Here is a 16834-nt window from a genome sequence, read left to right as displayed (position 1 = left end):
CTTCTGACTTTAAGCACAACACTAGGAAAAATCTTTTGAGAAACACACGTAAGATTTTCTGTTTATTCTGATGAAAATAATGGTGTCAGTGAAATAAATACAGGTTTCTTTCTTTGAGGATGCCTGGTCACAGTCTTTGTTTCCTGGTTGGTTTGTCTTCCATTTCCATGGCAATGATGATGACTGCAATCAGGGCATAAGCCTGATAGTTTCCTCCCAATCACAATGATCTTTCAATCCTCAAGTTCATATGACCATGCTCTTCCCAGACAAAGGCTTCATGCATGGCATCACTTTGGCATTTTCAAACCAACACAGACTTGAGCACTTGCCTGGTGGCCTTCTTCCTTTTCCCTTATGTCACCCAGTGTGACCTTGGGCTACTGGATTGTGTTGTACTTCATCCTGATCCCCTTCTATGTCCCATATGCAACCAGCACTCAAATGATGTTGAACTTAAAAAACCTTGCAGCTTCCCAGAAAGTTGTGCTTGGTCAAGTGGACCAGGTTCTCAGCTGAGATGATATGGTATCTCATCTTCTCAGGCCCCTTGACAATAAATTGTACAAAGGTTAATGACTTAGTCAGTGTATGAAACACTAGATATCTTCTCTTAATGAGGGACTAAGTGTGGTAAAATTGTCTTCTCAATCTTCATGAGCAGAAACTTACCCATTTTAGTGATCATGATTTCCTTTTTAGTTATATTAAGCCTGTTTTTACTCTCTCTTCTAGGAATACTTCTCTCCCCCAAAAGATGAGGAAAAGTGTTCTTTTAGAGTCTTAAAAAAGGCACGTAGCCCTTCCAGTCAGCACCAGCACCAGGGCACCTTGGACTCAGAGTCTGAGGACACCCAAAAAGTCCCCAGAGAACTCTCCACGGGATCTCAGGACCACTGGTGAGTGGAACACATCTCCTGCCAGGAGGCAGGTTCCAATTCCAGATATCTGGGCACCTTCCCTGCAAGAGGAGAGCATGCCTGCAGAGAGTGCTCTGACAACTGAAACTCAGGAGAGAGCTAGTCTCCCAGGTCTGTTGATAGAGGCTAACATAATCACCTGAGGAACAAGATCTAACCAGAAACAACTAACTCCAGAGATTACCATGGCAAAAGGCAAACATAAGAATCTTACTAACAGAAATCAAGACCACTCACCATCATCAGAACGCAGCACTCCCACCACACCCACTCCTGGGCACCCTAACATACTCCAAATGATAGACTTGGACTTAAAAGCATATCTCATGATGATGGTAGAGGACATCAAGAAGGACTTTAATAACTCACTTAAAGAAATATCGGAGAACACTGCTAAACAGGTAGAAGACCTTAAAGAGGAAGCACAAAAATCCCTTAAAGAATTGCAAGAAAACACGACCAAACAGGTGATGGAATTGAATAAAACCATCCAAGACCTAAAAAGGGAAGTAGACACAATAAAGAAAATCCAAAGTGAGGCAACGCTGAAAAGAAAAACCCTAGGAAAGAAATCTGGAATCATAGATGCCAGCATCAGCAACAGAATACAAGAAATGGAAGAGAGAATCTCAGGTGCAGAAGATTCCATAGAGAACATCGGCACAACAATCAAAGAAAATGGAAAATGCAAAAAGATCCTAACTCAAAACATCCAGGAAATCCAGGACATAATGAGAAGACCAAACCTACAGATAATAGGAGTAGATGAGAATGAAGATTTTCAACTTAAAGGGCCAGCAAATATCTTCAACAAAATTATAGAAGAAAACTTCCCAAACCTAAAGAAAGAGATGCCCATGAACATACAAGGAGCCTACAGAACCCCAAATAGACTGGACCAGAAAAGAAATTCTTCCTGACACATAATAATCAGAACAACAAATGCACTAAATAAAGATAGAATATTAAAAGCAGTAAGGGAAAAAGGTCAAGTAATAGATAAAAGCAGGCCTATCAGAATTACACCAGACTTTTCACCAGAGACTATGAAAGCCAGAAGATCCTGGACAGATGTTATACAGACACTAAGAGAACACAAATGCCAGCCCAGGCTACTATACCTGGCCAAACTCTCAATTACCATAGATGGAGAAACCAAAGTATTCCACGACAAAACCAAATTCACACATTATCTTTTCACGAATCCAGCCCTTCAAAGGATAATAACAGAAAAAAAATACAGGATGAAAACCATGCCCTAGAAAAAGCAAGAAAGTAATCCTTCAACAAACCTAAAGAAGAGAGCCACAAGAACAAAATGCCAACTCTAACAACAAAAATAATAGGAAGCAACAATTACTTTTCCTTAATTTCTAAGAGGGAAGCTCATAGCTCTGAGTGCCTCAAAAAAGACTCTAGAGAGAGCATACACTAGCAGCTTGACAACATACCTAAAAGCTCTAGAACAAAAGGAAGCAAATTCACCCAAGAGGAGTAGACAGGAGGAAATCATGAAACTCAGGGGCAAAATCAACCAAGTGGAAACAAGAAGAACTATATCTCTTATTGATATCTTATTGATATCTCTTAATATCAATGGACTCAATTCCCCAATAAAAAGACATAGACTAACAGACTGGCTACACAAAAAGGACCCAACATTTTGCTGCTTACGGGAAACCCATCTCAGGGAAAAAGACAGACACTACCTCAGAGTCCAAGGCTGGAAAACAATTTTCCAAGCAAATGGTCTGAAGAAACAAACTGGAGTAGCCATTCTAATATCTAATAATATCGACTTCCAACCCAAAGTTATCAAAAAACACAAGGAGGGACACTTCATACTCATCAAAGGTAAAATTCTCCAAGAGGAATGCTCAATTCTGAATATCTATGCTCCAAATGCAAGGGCAGTCACATTCATTAAAGACACTTTAGTAAAGCTCAAAGCACACATTGCACCTCACACAATAATAGTGGGAGACTTCAACACACCACTTTCATCAAAGGACAGATGGTGGAAACAGAAACTAAACAGGGACACAGTGAAACTAACAGAAGTTATGAAACAAATGGACTTAACAGACATCTACAGAACATTTTATCCTAAAACAAAAGGATATACCTTCTTCTCAGCACCTCATTGTACCTACTCCAAAATTGACCATATCATTTGTCATGAAACAGGCCTGAACAGATACAAAAATATTGAAATTGTGATATGCATCCTATCAGACCACCATGGACTAAGGCTGATCTTTAATAGCAACATAAAAAATGGAAAGCCAGCATTCACGTGGAAACTGAACAACACTCTTCTTCTTCAATGATACATTGGTTAAGGAAGGAATAAAGAAAGAAATTAATGACTTTTTAGAGTTTAATTAAAATGAAGCCACAACATACCCAACTTATGGGACACAGTGAAAGCATTTCTAAGAGGGAAACTCATAGCTCTGAGTGCCTCAAAAAAGACTCTAGAGAGAGCATACACTAGCAGCTTGACAACATACCTAAAAGCTCTAGAACAAAAGGAAGCAAATTTACCCAAGAGGAGTAGACAGGAGGAAATCATGAAACTCAGGGGCAAAATCAACCAAGTGGAAACAAGAAGAACTAATCAAAGAATCAACCAAACGAGGAGCTGGTTCTGTGAAAAAAATCAACAAGATAGATAAACCCTTAGCCAGACTCACTAGAGGGCACAGGGACAGCATCCTAATTAACAAAATCAGAAATGAAAAGTAAGACATAACAACGGACCCTGAAAAAATCCAAAACACCCTCAGATCCTTCTACAAAAGGCTATACTCAACAAAACTGGAAAACCTGGACGAAATGGACAAATTTCTAGACAGATACCAGGTACCAAAGTTATATCAGGATCAAGTTAACGATCAAAACAGTCCCATATCCCCTAAAGAAATAGAAGCAGTCATTAATTGTCTCCCAACCAAAAGAAGCCCAGGACCAGACGGGTTTAGTGCAGAGTCCTATCAGACCTACAAAGAAGATCTAATTCCAGTTCTGCATAAACTATTCCACAAAATAGAAGTAGAAGGAACTCTACCCAACTCATTCTATGAAGCCACAATTACTCTGATACATAAACCACAGAAAGATCCAACAAAGATAGAGAACTTCAGACCAATTTCCCTTATGAATATTGATGCAAAAATACTCAATAAAATTCTCGCTAACTGAATCCAAGAACACATTAAAACAATCACCCATCCTGACCAAGTAGGTTTTATTCCAGGGATGTAGAGATGGTTTAATTACGGAAATCCATCAACATAATCCATTATATAAACAAACTCAAAGACAAAAACCACATGATCATCTCGTTAGATGCGGAGAAAGCATTTGACAAGATCCAACACCCATTCATGATAAAAGTCTTGGAAAGATCAGGAATTCAAGGCCCATACCTAAACATGATAAAAGCAATCTACAGCATACCAGTAGCCAACATCAAAGTAAATGGTGAGAAGCTGGAAGCAATCCCACTAAAATTAGGGACTTACAAGGCTGCCCACTTTCTCCCTACCTATCCATCATTGTACTTGAAGTCCTAGCCAGAACAATATTCTCACCTGAGGAATACCGAATGGCTGAGAAGCACCTGAAAAAATGTTCAGCATCCTTAATCATCAGAGAAATGCAAATCAAAACAACCCTGAGATTCCATCTCACACCAGTCAGAATGGCTAAGATCAAAAATTTAGGTGACAGCAGATGCTGGGGAGGATGTGGAGAAAGAGGAACTCTCCTCCATTGTTGGTGGGATTGCAAGCTTGTACAACCACTCTGGAGATCAGTCTGGCGGTTCCTCAGAAAATTGTACATAGTACTATCAGAGGATCCCACAATACCTCTTCTGGGCATATATCCAGAAGATGTTCCAACTAGTAAGAAAGACACATGCTCCACTATGTTCATAGCAGCCTTATTTATAATAGCCAGAATCTGGAAAGATCCCAGATGCCCCTCAACTCAGGAATGGATACAAAAAATGTGGTACATATACACAATGGAATACTACTCAGCTATTAAAAAGAATGAATTTATTTAAATTCCTAGGCAAATGGTTTGACCTGGAGGGTATCATCCTGAGTGAGGTAACCCAATCACAAAAGAACTCAAAGAATACCCAAGATACAAGATACAATTTATGAAATATATGAAACTCAAGAAGAACGAAGACCAAAGTGTGGACACTTTCCCCCTTCTTAGAATTGGGAACAAAACTCCCATGGAAGGAGGTACAGAGACAAAGTTTGGAGCAGAGACAAAAGGATGGACCCTCCAGAGACTGCCATATCCAGGGATCCATCTCATAATCAGCCTCCAAAAGCTGACACCATTGCATACACTAGCAAGATTTTGCTGAAAGGACCCTGATATAGCTGTCTCTTGTGAGACTATGCCGGGGCCTAGCAAACACAGAAGTGGGTTCTCACAGTCAGCTATTGGATGGATCACAGGGTCCCCAATGGAGGAGCTAGAGAAATTACCCAAGGAGCAAAAGTGATGTGCAACCCTATAGGTGGAACAACAATATGAACTAACCAGTACCCCCGGAGCTTGTGTCTCTAGCTGCATATGTATCAAAAGATGGCCTAGTCGGCCATCATTGGAAAGAGAGGCCCATTGGTTGTGCAAACTTTATATGCCTCAGTACAGGGGAACGCCAGTGCCAATAAGTGGGAGTGGGTGGGTAGTGGAGTGGGGGGGAGAGTATGCAGGACATTTGGGATAGCATTGGAAATGTAAAAGAGGAAAATATCTAATAAAAAATATTTAAAAAAAGAAAAAAAAGAAAGGCATATATTCCAGGTTGTTTTAAGGTTGGTTTAGTTTAGTGATATTCTTAGTTAGAGTTCCAAAGACTGCCCGCCTTCCCCAATATCTCACACTTTAACGTAATCACTTCATGAATAGTATGGTAATTTCTCTCTTTTTCTTCTTCTTCTCTCTCTCTCTCTCTCTTTTTTTTTACTTTGTGTATTGCATTAAACAATAAGCTGTTGATGCTGAAATTTAACCTATTTGTATCACCCCTCACGAAGCACATAGAACTTCACGCAACCTTAATTTCTATTTGCCCTCCATAATTTGACATCTCATCCACTTGAAAATCAGTTCTGAATTACTTTGAAACCCTCCCAATGACATGTTGACATTGGTGCTTACATTTCTACAGGAATCTGTGCTGTATTATCCAGGACTGATCTTTGCCCAATCTCCGTTCCTCATGGCACCTGCTTAGTGCTTTATCACTTAAGCTTTCCATGCCCTCAAAAGTCTGTGTTGCCTGTGTATATTCTCCCTTCCTGCACTGGGTAGTGAGCAGCCCTCAGAGACAATGGCTTCTATGTTTAAGTAAGTATTAGCATAGTGCCTGTTCAAAAGGTCATAGGTTGCTCAAGGAAACTGTTGGTTTAAAACTGCACTTTAATCACAGATATAAACTGACAAAGCAATTTGCAGAAACATTTGAGTTGGGCTCTTCCTGAGGACTGATAAAGCGCAGTATTCTGGAGAAATCAATTCCCCTTACATGGCACAGTTTGTAAGTATTTAAAACTTCCTCCCTTTTAGAATGCCATGAGATTTCCAGAAATTTACTAAAAAAGCATGGGATATCCTTGAAGTAACTTAACCAACAATGCTTCATTTTCTCTCAAAATCTCTCTATTAATATGCTTACAGTTTGATACTTTCTAGTTGTACCTGTGTGGTTTCTGACGTGCCAATAGAGAGGCTGGTAATGATACACATATACATGCACACGCGTGCGCGCGCACGCACACGCACACACACACACACACACACACACACACACACACACACACACAGAGCTTTCCCAGGTTAATTGGGAAGAAATATTTATATACATGTTTAATAAGCTTTTTAAACCCTCACTCCTCTAATAGTTAAGAAATAGCACAGAGCAATCTGGGTGAAACTAATCAAGGCAGCATGTTCTTTCAGAACTGGGCCATGGACCTTAGGGGCATAATATAAGGCTCAGATACATGTGAGAAAAATCAGTAAATTGGAGAAGGATAAATTATAAAATCGACAAGTTCAAGCTTTGTAACATGTCTGTTACATGTTGTTTTTCTTAATTGTTATATGCTGGTCTTCGAACATTTTTCTTGGCTCCTTTAAGACTCACTAATGTACAGAGGTACTTTGTACCATTCAAGCGTATTGTGAGGATTCAATGGAGCAGAGGCACATAGTGCTTAGGACAGTGTCTGCCCAGTGTTAAACATGCTCTAATAGCCATTGCTCTAGGATTTTGTGTCATGTCAGTTTTCTGCTCAATTGTGTTATATTCTGAGTCAGGAGAGAGAAACTTCAGGAACAATGAAACAACGACAAAGAAAGGCAAAGGGTAAAGTCCCCCATTATGAGAAAGTTAAAGGATACCTGATTTAAGACACTGTGGAGTAGAACCTCTTACTCCTGTGAGGACAAACACACAAACTGGAGAAACTGCAGAGAGGAAAAGCTTCCTCATATGAAGCTGAAATTTCAGCCCATGTCTCCTGTACCTGCCTGAGCTGTAGTGAGCATCTCTGGCTCAGTGCACCACACACAGCTGCACTCAGCTCCCTCATGGTCATGGAAATAATTCTGATTGGCAGGTGGGAAATGAAAGATTCTCCCTAGATCTTGTCACCTTCCTCTTTAACAGTGACAAAGGAACCCAGAAACTCCAGTCACCTCCCCTAACTATCCCTACCTCACAGTGTCTCTGTCAAGGTGAAAGGCAACTTCAGTCCACTCTGACATGATGGAACTCTCACCTGCAGAGTCTGTGCAGGGCTCAGGGTGGGTGTCCCTCACAGCACAACTAGACCTCATTTATAATCCTTGAGCCCTGGGCTCACAAGAACTTTCACTGCTGCTAGGATGTCGTCATCATCAGGAGTTTGGCTTCTCCAGGGAACAGGCTCCTTCTGCATATCCCTATCCTAGATGTCAGGTCTGTGTTCTCCCTGGTGCCCTGCCATTTGCTGAGACAGAAAGTTTCTGCTTCTAACTGTAGTACCTCTGTTTCTTGGTCCCTGGGACTTTTCTCTCCTAGGAACTGAATTGGGAGAAACTTCTCAGAAACAGAAGCATTGGCTCTCCGAATACTTCAAAGTTCAATAACATTATTCCTGGAGAGATGGCTCAGTGGTTATGAGTAATTATTGCTCCTGAAGAGGATCCAGGTTTGATTCCTCACACATGAATCATGTGCTTCAAACATGGTGGCTCAAAAACATGTATGTCCAATTCCAGGGTATCAAATGCCTCTGCATCACCTCCATGAGCATCAAGCACACCACACACCACACACACACACACACACACACACACACACACACACACACACACACACAGAGAGAGAGAGAGAGAGAGAGAGAGAGATAAACACAGATAAACACACATAGACACAATGGATTCATATAATAAAAATAAAGTTTTAAAAGTAAACAAACTAAACCTAGAAATCCCAGAAACACATAGAGTAAAAGATACTCAAGGACCAAAGACAGTGGCTGGTCTTATGTTATGGTATCCAGGGCAGGGCAGTAATGGGACTTTTTAGAGGTTGTGTCTGCTTCTTGCTCTGAGTGCTTACTTTATACAGGGAAGTCAACTCCTCTCCTGCCTGAATTCTTCATTTCTCCTCTTCTTTGCATCTAGCTCTTTATGATGTTCTCTCTCTTCATTAGATTCTTCAGCTATTGGCGAGATTAATTAGAGCAGGGTTGCATGTAATTCACTCTGTGGACCACACATCAGTTCTGGGTCTCTAACACCAGTTTTGAAAAAGAAGTCTTTAGTTCTCACTTGCTGTTAGGCAGCAGAAGAGCTCAAGGGGTAAGCACTGGACTCAGCATCCACACAACCAGCCCTTCAGAGCTCACACTTCCCTACCTCCACCACTCCTTTCCCCTCCCAGGGCCTTTTTACTTCCTGGTGTGAAGAAATGCACTGGAATAGTAGTGTTTGAAAACTAATATTCAGTAGACACCTTTTCTCCTCTGCAAGAACATCTGTACTTCCATTGGCTGAGGTGGATCCGTGATGTGGGAGAAAGTGGGATCCTAATCTTGCCCAGAGACACCCTGTGATCTTAGCCCTGGGCCTTTCACTCTCCCCCACACCCCGCCCAAAAGGGAGGCTGTGGTCCCTCTGCAGCATCAGTATGTGTCTTACTGAAGACTCACTGTCAGCCCAGGCCTGCCTGGGAATGCTATACAGTCACATTTTCTTCCTTTATTTTTCTTCAGCCTTAGTGGTAATGTGGCTAAGAGGCTACCTTTAAAGTTACAGGCGTGTGTGTGTGTGTGTGTGTGTGTGTGTGTGTGTGTAAGTCACAATCACATTGTTTGGTGTATACGGAGAATACGTGTAGCTTCCACCTTTGGTGTGTAGGATATAAATTCTCTTAACCAGTGACATCCTAGTTCTTGATAATAAAGAGTTTTTTACTTTTTTTCCCCACTCACATTTGGTGCTACACTAGGTCTCTGGGTTATTTAACCTCTGGTTCCTGGCCATCCAGGCAGTGTCAGGTACGGGCTTCCTTTCAAGTTATGGTCTTCAAGTTGGACCAGTCATTGGTTGGTCACTCTCACAAATTTTGTTGAATTATTACCCAGGCATATCTTGCAGGCACAAAAAATTGTAGGTCAAAATTTTTGTGGCTGGTTTGATGTCTCAGTCCCACTGCTGGGAGCCTTACCTTGTAAAGAAGATGACTGGTTCAGACTTCATGTATCTGATCACTAGGAGTCTTTATTAGGTTCACCCTCATAGATTCCAGGGAGTTTCCAATGTACTAGGTTTCTACATCACCCTGCAAATGCTCCCCAATTCCATTCATCTATCTTAGTATTTTATCCCTCCATACCCTCACTTGATCTTCCCTTGCCCCCAGTCCACATGTGTGCTTAGTCTTGTTGTAACTAATTATGCCATGTTGGGTTGATCTCCCTGGGAGGTCTGCTCTTTTCTGAAGGGTAACAGATGGGAAGTAGAATCTGGTGGCTAGGGGAAATGTGTGCTTGGGTCTGTGTCTTCTTAGTTTGGGTTTGTTGCTGAGAAAAGACACTATCGGCAAGGCAATTCCTATAAATCAAAATTTAATTGGGTCTGGCTTATAGTTTTAGAGGTTCAGCCCATTATCATCACGGCGGAAAGCATGATAATGTGTAGGCAGACATGGTGCTGGAGGATCAGAGAGTTCAACATCTTGATCTGAAGGCAGCCAGGAAGAGGTTCTTATTTTATACTGGGCAGAGGCTGAGCATAGGACACATCAAAGCCCAAGTACACAGCAATACACCTTGTTGGAAGAAACCAAGAAGCCCATACCTTCTCCAATAAGGCCACACCTCCTAATAGTGCAATTTCTTATGGCCAAGCATTCAAACACATTAATGTCTGAGGTCCCAACTTATTCAAACCACCTTAGACTAAGTGGCTTGGAGGGAGAGGAAACAGTTTTCAGCATGTAATGTGTACTTATTTTTATATTACTGACTCAGTGTAGTGTTTCAAATCAATCCCTTATAGTTTTCACAGCATTTTATTTGATTCAATATTTTTCCATTTCTAGTATTTCTATTTGTTTCTTTTTTCTTCAAAGTCGCATTTTTTTTTTTTCTGAATGTTTAATCTTCCCTGTTGACTTTCTGGTCTACATCCTGCATTTACCTTTCTTTCATTCTGCTTTTCGAATTCTCTTTGAGGTCACTGATCATTTGAAAACCATAGTTTTTTTTTGTTCTGAATTTTAAATATCACACTATTTTCATGTATAGTATATGTATGAAGCTATGGATATTTATTGTGAAAAATAATAAAAAAATGAATACACACTATTGCCAGCAAGGCACTAGTGGGCTGGCCAGCCAAGCACTGGTGGGCAATGACTGGCCTATTCTCATCTCGTGGAGACTCTGACTCAGAGCTCCAAAATCTTTCCACCAAGCTCCCTAAGAGCCCATCGGGGGCTCATTACCATGCCAGCCCCATGCTTCAAAACTCCCACAGCCTTTTGTGGTGTACTTTTGTCAAACCCACGCTTTGCCACTGCACCTTTCTCTCTAGAACCCAGTTGAGCGATCACGTGAAGGAAAACACCACACAAACTTAGTTCTGAATCAATTGTAACTCAATCGCTGGGCACATTAGCTAGAATCCTAATCTTGTAAGACATATTAAATCTAAATCTTCTGGTGGTGAATCTTGGCTGATTCGCCCTAGAAACCAGCAGACCCTAGTAGTTAGATTTTTGTCCTCTCACTCTCCCCATCCAAAAGTCCTTATTGCTCTCCTCCTTCCTCTCTTCCTTTGTCCAACCCAGAAGTTCTGCCTACTCGCCCAATGATTGGCTCCTTTATTCATTAGGGAAAGGTTCACAAGAAGTCCGCTGAGTATGTGACTCCTTCCTTGTTCTAGACAACCCCTCCGGGGGGAAAAAGCAGAATTAACATCAAAATATAAACAGCACCAGGGTGTTGCTACCATCTCCGACCAGCAGAAAAGAAACGAGAAGCGAGGAAACCGATGTCCTTCTCAAGGCAGTTTATTTAGGACTTAACAATGTGCAGGAAAAAGAATGCCCCGACCTCTCTCGGCCATCCCCCTTTATACTCTCTTGTCCACTCCCCATCACCCCAGTCCACATAGGCACAGTTCATAGGCTCAGGACTACATTTGTCACATCATCCGATCTTACGTTTTGGTGCATCTGCGCAATGCAGCTCAAGGTATGTCGCTATCTTGAGGGATATGAGGAAGTCAGGTGCCAGTCATAAGACTTGGCAGCAGTCCCGGGTGCCATCTTGGGGCCACAGCCACACCAGCTCCTCACACCAGGGCAATCCACAACACTTCCCCCTTTCTGTCCACTTAAGACTCTTTTATCTCAGATATAAAAAATGAGCACATCTATTAGCATTTTGTAATTTATAAAGTACAAGATAGACCTAACACCCAGGCCATCATTTTTAGGGGAAAGTGTCGTGGATAGTTCTGGTGTTGCTTGTATTTTGATGCTAATTCTGCTTTCCCAGGAGGGGTTGTGGATGAAGAGTGAATCACATACACAGGTGACTTCTTTCGAGCCTTCTCCATACCTTAACTTGTAAAATAAAGGCTAGAGCTGTGACTGGGAGGTAGAAGGGTATGTGGAGCTGAAAAGTTTGGGGGAGACGGAGGAGAGGCAGGAAAAGAGGACAGGGAGGAGAAGGAAGATAGAGGAAGAGAAAGATGATCATGATTCTGCATGGCTTTAAATAGCCACACATAGCTATGAATAGCCTATAAGGGATGGATAATTACATGACAGTTTGTCTTATCTAGGTGGGCAGTTATGTCAATATCAATTGGCTCTGAGTAAATTGTGTGGACATTGTGTGGGGTGAGAATTATTGATATATAAATCTGACTGATTAATTATAAGCTTCTAGAGTTTTGATTTACTGGGTTAAGGGGATTTGTGACAACTAGACTCAGCGGGTAGATGGCCGAGTGAGGTGAAACCAAGATATCTGGGGTAGAGAGTAGCTGAGTATAGTGCAAGATGGTGCATTTTTTAATATTTACAGCGACAGATATCCTCAGGGTGGGCTCAGAAAAAGAATATTGTATTTTAAATCCAATCCACATGGAATGAAGCAATACGATAAAACAATCAGAAGGTGATCCATTGGAGCACAGAAAGTCACCACAATCAGGTGAATAAATTCCTTAAACTACAATGATGCAGCCAGCCTTGTGAAGCAGGGCCCAACAGAAGCTGAAGAAAAATGAGTTTTCTAAGAAACCTTGATGAAGTTTCTTGATGAAGCACTGAGATGGCCTCATGCAAAGGCCGCCCTGGACCTGTGATGAGAGCAGATACTGAACACAGTGACAGATGCTCAAGAGTGCTGGTGACATCTGTCAGTAGATCCAGCATTCTGTCCCCTGGTACACACCTTTCCATCTCAGGTAAGGAGGGAAGGTCCTCAGGTTCACTCTTCCCAGTTCTATGATCTTCCAAAGAGAGACCAACATTTGTGGTTCTGAGGGACACTGACATGTGCAAGTGAATCAATGAACTACCAGGTCCACTCCCCACAATGGCTGAGCAGCAAACTCTGTCTGAGTTCTTTTAGCTAGTGACATTTGCTTGGCAATATTTATATCTCCAGTGTTTGCATAGCTCTCAGTCACCATAAAATATTAGGGAAACCCCAGTTTCCAAAGTTGTCACCATGTGAGGGAGCAGCAAGCTCTCCGTGAATTCTCAGTCCCTGATAAGCAACTTTCTTCTGCACCCTCCACAATTACTTCACTTGACTCACAAGTTATCCTAGTCTTAATTATATACTTTTAAAAATTAATTATTTTATTTACTTATAGCCCAAATGTTGCCCTCCCCCTTATACTGCATTGTTTTCTTATGTAAGTTTGACATTTATTTACATATATATTTTTGTATTTTGGTTTTAGCTAGATTTGTGGAAAGAGGCATAGATATCTGAGCTCTGGCCCTTGTGATTTGGTACAGGAGTACTCTGTGAAGAACACTTTTGTCCATGTCTACATCTTGAAGTATTTTCTTTACATTTCTATTCTGTGGTTTCAGAATTTGGGGCTTCACATGATTTGGGGCTTCTATAATTTGTTTAGAACTGCCATTTACACAAGACAAGAAATATTCTCCAATGCATTCTTTACATGTTGATTTCTAATTTTCCCAGACATTTGTTCAATAGATTCTTTTCCTCAAAAGCTTTTATGCCCACACTTGTAGAGAATCAGATGGCTGAGGGTATGTGCGCTTGCCTTTTCATCCTCTACTTCACCTCAATGGTCTAGATCTCTCTGACTCTGTGACATTTCCACATTGTTATTTCACCATGTGTTTATGTTACGATTAGAAGATGTGCTTTGTGGTGCCCCCAGAATTATTCTTTATGCTCTATCTTATTTTGGGCATTTGCAGGCTTTCATGTGTTCCTATGGTTCCTAGTGTTCAATTGTGGTTCCAAGCTCCAAATCTTCAGATGAGAATCCATAACCTGATATAACTGTAGAAGTAGGGAAATTAAAAAAAAGGGGGGGGCTATGGGCATGCCTAGTAGAGGGGGAGAGGGACACTTGATAGAAGGACAGCATGATATATGTGATCTGAATGAGACAATAGAGGTGTAATTTTGAATTTTGGAGGGAGTGAGGTTAATGTAGAGGTCAAGAAGGGTTAGGAGAAATAAGTAACACTAAAGAGGTTTGAAAATCCAGTATCTAAATTAGGGTCTCTATTGCTGTGATGAGACACCATGGCTGTAGCAACCTTTATAAGGAAAACATTCAAATGGAGTTGGCTTACAGTACAGAGGTTTAGTCCATTATTGTCATGGTAGGAAACATAGGAACATGAAGGCAGATAGGGTTGTGAAGAGGTAGCTCAGAGTTCTACATCTGGATTGTAGGCTGGAGGAAGTAATTACCACACTGAGAATGGCTTGAGCATCTGAGACTTCAAAGCCTTCCTCCATTGATCACTTTTGTAGGGTTAATGGGTCCTGTGTCTGATCTGCCATGAGAGGTAGGACGTGGGAAGTTGATAGAGCTTACCCCATGTGGGAGGATGTTAGGCAGTAGGGCAACCCTGAGACACTGCTCCAGGGGTGGGGAAGCACAGTCTCAGGTCCTCAGATACCCAGGTGCCGCTGGGAGCTGCAGAAGAGCTGAGAACAGAATGGGGGCCCACAGGCTGGATCTAACCCAGGGCTGAGGGGAAAAAGAAGGGAGCTCCTGCTGGTCCCTCAGGGATCATCCTTGGCTTGGAAGGTGGCAGCGGGCTTGGGCTTGGCTTGGTGGTGGCTGTGGCTGGGAGCACAGAGAGGCTTTCTATGGAAGACTAGACAGTGGCTCTATAGGCAAAGGCCTTCTCCATGGCTCCCCACAGGGGATCCCAGTGAAAAGAGATAGTCCATGGATTTAAGACATTTACTGTCATGGTTGAAAGTGGGTGAGTAAAACTATATCCCATTTCTCAGGGTCAGTCTGAGGTTATGCCTTTTGCAGGGCGGAGTGTCTGAGAAGGAAAGCTAATTGGCTAAGCCCTCCAGGCCTTTAGATTCCTCATTAAAATGAAGATATGTCTTGAGCCTATATGGCCACAGGTCATGTCCTCCACTTGCGGAGGGGCTTGGGGCATTGCCCTTACATGACTGATGACCACAAATCTATAGAGGTATGCAGCTAGTGAGAAGGAGCTGGTGCCCAGGAACAGGCAAAACACCTACTGTCCCTTCAAGGTCTCCGAGATTTGAACTTTAGCTCAACTGGGAACAAGGCTGCCTTTCGTGGTCCCACACACTTCCTCAAATAAAAGCATAACTTATTATGATGCTGTTCCCTGTGGGCCTATAGGGGTCATTTTCTTTTAAACCATCACACATAAGAAATCATATTATGTTATGTTTGCTTAAAATTGTACATCATGCACATATGTATGTGGATAGAATCAGTGAACTTGTGCCACTGCTTCTCTTAAGAGTCATAGTCTGTCTGGCAGAAACTCCAGTGTCAGGCTGAAAAATCTCAGAGTTACTGGCTTGAATATCCAAGGGACTTCAAAAGTATCACAGGCTATTACTGTTGCCCTTGGTTGCCTTCCATAAGTTAAAGGGAAAATTTCAATTGCTAAATATATGTACTTGAGATACAAGACTTGGGAGTTTGGAGTTGGAGATAACCTGAAATTCTCCTCCCTAAGGACTAACATTCATAGAACAAAACAAAACAAAACAAAACCAAGAAAAAAAAAACCCAAAACCAAAAACCAACCAACCAAACAAAAAACCAACCAACACACGAATGAACAAATGAACCAACCAACAACGAAACAAACAAAAACTCCAAACTCCAAACCAGAGCTAAGGAAAAAAACCCAACAAACAAAACAAAACAATTGCCCCAAGTCCCCCAAAACAAGCAAACAAAAGAGAAACTAATTTAAAGAGTTTTTTAAAACTTACTTTATGAGTGCTATGCCTAAAGATTTTAAAAATCTTATGGGTGTTTTGCCTGTCTACACACACACACACACACACACACACACACACACACACACACCCCATATGAGTGTCTGGTGCACATGGAGGTCAAAGAAGGTGTGAGAACTTCTAAAACTAGAGATATAGAGGGTTGTTAACCATCTTTTGGGTGCTGATGGACATTCCACTGCAAGAGCCACGAGCATTCTTAACTGCTAAACCATTCCTGCAGCTAGGAAAGACCATTATCCTTCCTGCACATTATCTTTCCCACACATTATCCTTCCCACACATTATCCTTCCCACACACATTGATTACTAGTATGGCTGAATAAAACTGTAAATTACCACAAGCAGAATTTGTTCTGTGATTTTCTTTTGTTTTGTAACATTTCCTTTGTCGGGTGCTCACATTTAACCTGTTCATGTTTCCACAACCCATTGGAGATGTGAATAATATTTTGTTGCTTTAGCCTATTTAATTCCTTTCGATACAGCTTGTCTATGGGACTTCATAGTGATTATCAAAACTACATACACTCAAAATTAAATATATAGAGTTTTTATTTTGATAATGTAAGAAAAATATAGGCAATAAATGGCTCTGGATAGGAATGACAGGCAAGGCACAGAACTCTCCTTTTTGTCCACTATCCACTCATGAGAATAACCAGATACCCTGTGTGAACATTCCAGGAAGTCTTTGGTGAGGCAGCCCTTCTCACCAAGGTGGTTTTAACCTAGTCAGACATTATTAAAATTTATGAAAAGGACATCACTATTTAACAAACCTGCAACCAGGACTGTTGAATGTATTCTTTGGGAGAATTTCAACTCTTGACC

Source organism: Mus musculus, chromosome 13 (assembly GCF_000001635.26).
Source record: "Mus musculus strain C57BL/6J chromosome 13, GRCm38.p6 C57BL/6J".
Lineage (NCBI taxonomy): Eukaryota > Metazoa > Chordata > Mammalia > Rodentia > Muridae > Mus > Mus musculus.
Note: the sequence above shows the minus strand (reverse complement) of the source record.